The sequence below is a fragment of the Lactuca serriola genome, chromosome 9 (genome assembly GCF_051521515.1).
Source record: "Lactuca serriola cultivar US96UC23 chromosome 9, Lser_US96UC23_V15, whole genome shotgun sequence".
In the NCBI taxonomy this organism is placed as follows: Eukaryota; Viridiplantae; Streptophyta; class Magnoliopsida; order Asterales; family Asteraceae; genus Lactuca; species Lactuca serriola.
In genome coordinates this window covers 57,924,889-57,929,657 of record NC_136416.1, presented here as the reverse complement: position 1 = coordinate 57,929,657, position 4,769 = coordinate 57,924,889, and positions in this window count along the sequence as shown.

Here is a 4,769-nt window from a genome sequence, read left to right as displayed (position 1 = left end):
GGTGGCACATTCTGCCTTGTAGCTTCTTTATTGTTTAGGCAATCCTTCATGACATACCCTTTTTCCCTACCCTTGAAACACACCCTTCCATCGTATTTGCACACATCAGCATAGTGACTAGGTCTTCTGCACCTGTAGCAGGTCACTTCTCTTTTACATTGCCCAACATGCTTCTTTTTGAATTTATTACACTATTCTGCTTCATTATTACCCCCATACCTCTTTTCAATGGGTTTAGACCTTGAGATTTTACCCTTTTTATTGGACTTTGAGAGTCCTTCACTGTTCCTTTTCTTTCGAACTTTATTCTTATCAACGGTTCTTTGCTTGATCTTATCTTCCACATACTTTACACTCCAGATTGTTGCTTCAAAGGTAGGTGTCTGCTTAATCTGAACAATGTACTTCCATGGTAGCCCTTTGACATACCTATCAATCTTGGCTAGTTTGTCCAAGACAATGTGTAGGGCAAACTCCATCTTATCAGTGAAAGCATTGGTGTACTCCTCCATAGTCAAACTACCCTTCTTCAAATTTAAGAATTGGTTTTCCAGTTTTAGTATGTTCTGATCTAAACAATACTTTCTCTTGAAATATACCAGGAACTCCACCCATGTCATTTGCAATAACTTGTTTGGGCTTATTATCTTTCCAAATGTGTTCCACTAGTGAATAGTTGAGCTCTTAAACTATCTGACCGTAGGTGGTTTACAACTTTCCTGTGTAACCGCAAGTTATGAAAGCTAGTTCCATCTTTGAAATCTAATCCAAAACTGCAATTAGATCTTCCTTTCCATTAAAAGATGATGGATTTCAAGACATAAAATCTTTGTACTTGCAATGGCCTCTAGGTTCATCATCCCTTCAAGCCTATGGTTCTTCTGGTCGTTGATAACTTTTTGAGTCATTGTTTCCTTCCTAGACCATTGTTTCACAAGAAAGAATCGGTCCATTCTTGGTTCACTTCATTTCTAGTGGTGCTCCACCTCTGGCGTTGGCTAGCTCTTGACCCAGGAGATCCCTAAACTCAAGTCATTTTTGATCGAGCAAATCTTACATCATTGATTAAGCATCATAAATTGAGAGATGAGAAGCTCCTGCTCAGATGTTCTGAGGTGTTGGACCTCCCTCGTTATTGACGACTCTGCCGCTTTGTGTGATTGTTATATTCTACAATACACCGAAGTAGGTGTTCAATGTACTGAGACGAGAATATGAATAGGGAAGGTTTAGACGCATAATCCTCCTTATTACTCCGAAAAGTTATATGCTAGTTCTAATACCGTAACTAAACGTTTAGAAATATGAACACATAGAAATTTCCTAACCTAGGTTGGCAAAAGAACTTAAATCTAATAAAATAATAACAATTTAGGCAACCTAAAGTGTCTTAGATGCACACCTCACGATCATTGCTTAACATTTTAATTTGAAGTCTAGAAATCCTCAAAATTCCTAGTTCTCTTAAATTAATGCTCTCATACCAACTGTGACATCCCCAAATTTTTGGTTATTTTAAAACTTTTTATTTATGCTTATTTTAAATCATAATGGTATTTATAAACGCAAAATTTATCCCATTACAGTATTTACAAAAATGTTCTTCACTGATTATTTAAAACTTGGGATAGCATAACGGATACCAAACATAAGCATAAACGAACCTTACATCGTTATTCTAGTAGCCTACGAACTCTATTAATCTCTTAGTACCTTCATATCGCTATCTGTGATACAAAAAAAACTGAGTAAGTCAAGTTGGGAAACCAGGTGAGCACATAAGATTTTCAACCCGCAATATTATATTCTTATAATTATATATTATTTAGCATTCGAATTCCCCAATTACCCCATTACCATTATCCTCACTCTCTAATCCTAGCATGATGATATCGAGGGATCTTCCTTAAAGGACCTTTGTCTGCAAACATCAATATTTACTAGATGATTTAGGCACGACCATATGACAATATTTTGTGTAAGCACGGCAGTACAATAGTACTTTGGACAAACACGATAGGCAAGGAAGTACAATAGTACTTTAGTTAGGTACGACAATTCACAACTTATTATTTCACACAACTCTTACTAACCTATCACAGTAACTATCTCACACTGCCCTAACACACCCTCTCGTTTATTATTTCATACGACCCGTTACTACCCAGTCAAATTATTAAGTATCATAAAAAATATATAGTTTAATTAAGTAATAACTATATCATGTTGCATATATATATATATATATATATATATATATATATATATATATATATATATATATATATATATATATATATTAAACACAACAAGACATCACACATAGCATTTAAGCATTTAGAATATTTGTATCCATGTGTAAGTTGAAAGTAACTATACATTCACTCGACTTAGGTGGGTGATTGGCGATTTCGGAAACGCCTCACTTCATACTTTCGAAAGACCTAGATGCATAAAGTACTAAGCCTTAGTCTAGTTTCATAATCCTGGTGAGTATAATAATTATAGTCTAGATTCCTCACTAATCTCAATGTCTACATCAAGGTCTATCAAGTAATGATCAACAAGGCAAGATAGTTGGGAGGCATGATCATTTTGGCATAATAAATTTTTTGAAATCCAACAACTAAGCTAACGTGACTATTCTAGACACCTCTCCTGTAAGTAGATTAATCAGTATAACTACTTGGAATTATTGATAAATCTTATTTATAGGTTCATAATAACGACTTATGACGATAAATATAAGTTACACTAAAAGCAAAAGAGTGTAGCTTAACTTATAGAGGTTTTAGAGAAAATCAGGAAAAACCCACAGATAGAATCTTGACCCGATAACTCATTCTTGTTTGGCCCCTAGTGTTCCCTAGACTATACTAAAATATTAGCAAAGTTAGGAAGAAACCCGAAATCGAAAGTTGGAAGAGTTGGAGAGAGTTTGGGGTGAATTGTAAGGAGAAACAAGGGAAAACGAAGGATATAAATACTGCAACCAAGGTTCAAATGTAACATCCCAAATTTTTCAACAAATTTAAACTTTTCAAAACAACCCATTTACTAATAAAAGTGTTTACAAAACCATTGTTTCCAAAACATGATTTAAAATCAGTCTCCCAAGATCCACTCAGTAGTAAAACCAAGGATGTGTACGGTCACACCTTCGCCTTGCCACGGTCCTCTAAAGAACCTGAAACCATAAACTAAAATTGTAAGCACGAAGCTTAGTGAGTTCCCCCAATGTACCAACACACATCGAGTATTTCGGGCTGCACACCGCTAAGCCGAAACTTCGATAAATCATAACTTCCTCATACGAAGTCAGATTTGGGCGTTCTATATATATTCGGGAACCTCGTTTCAACTACTACAACATTATTCAAAGATATTAAGTTTATTTTACACTTAAATTTTGACGCTTATTTTTATTCTTAATTAATCAAACCACATAATTAAGCAATTAAGCACAAAACACATAATACTCAAATAATACAATCTTATTATTTCAAAACGGGTTACAAAGGTTAACCTAGACTATTACATTGCTAAAAGTGGCAAGCCCGAAAACACAGGCGTTACAATTCTCTCCACCTTAGAATGATTCCGTCCCCGGAATCACACATCAACAAACAAATGCGGATAGCGACTCAACATGTCACTCTCCGTCTCCCAGGTGAGATTCGGCCCATTCGTGTGTTTCCATCGGACAAGCACTAACCCAACCATTTTGCGTCGCAACTTCTTAGTCTTTCGGTCAACAATTGCCTCTGGTTCTTCAATCAGCCTTTTGTTCTCATCAATTCTCAATTCAGAAATTGGAATTATATCGGGAACTTCTCCTGTGAACTTCCTCAAATAACACACATGAATAGTGTTGTGAATTCCATTCAGTTCTTCGGGTAATTCGAGCTTGTAAGCTTGATTCCCAATCCTCTGAAGAACTTTAAACGGTCCAATAAACCTTGGTCTCAACTTTCCCCTTTTACCAAATCTTATAAGTCCCTTCCACGACGAGACTTTAAGCAAAACCGAATCTCCAACCTCAAAAGACATCGGTCTTCGCTTCTTGTCAGCATAGCTCTTTTGACGATCCTGAGCCGCTAACATTCTTTCTCTAATTATTTTCAACTTTTCAGCAGTCTGATGAACCATCTCTGGTCCCATAAACTGCTTTTCCCCAGCCTCAAGCCAACAAGACGGCGTACGACACTTCTGTCCATACAAAGCTTGATAAGGTGCCATCTTAATGCTCGAGTGAAAACTATTATTATAGGAAAATTCTACCAAAGGTAAATGTTCATCCCAATTACCTAGGAATTCTAAGTTACATGCTCTCAGCATATCTTCAAGTGTTTGTATTGTTCTTTCACTCTGACCATCAGTCTGCGGATGGTAAGTTGTGCTTAAACATAACTTGGTACCCATTTCCTCTTGTAGACTTTTCCAAAACCTTGAGGTGAAACGGCTATCACGATCCGATACAATCGTTAACGGAACACTGTGAAGCCTCACAATTTCCTTCACGTAAGAATTCACAAGCTTTTCCATAGACCATTTCTCCTTGGCTGCTATGAAACGCGCACTCTTAGTGAATCGATCAATGACCACCTAAATCATGTCGTGACCATTCTTTGTTCTGGGCAGTTTAGTGACAAAGTCCATAGCAATGTCTTCCCACTTACCCATAGGCACGGGCAATGGTTCTAAACTCCCGTAAGGTTTCTGATGTTGTGTATTGACTCTCGCACAAGTCACACACTCAGCCACATACT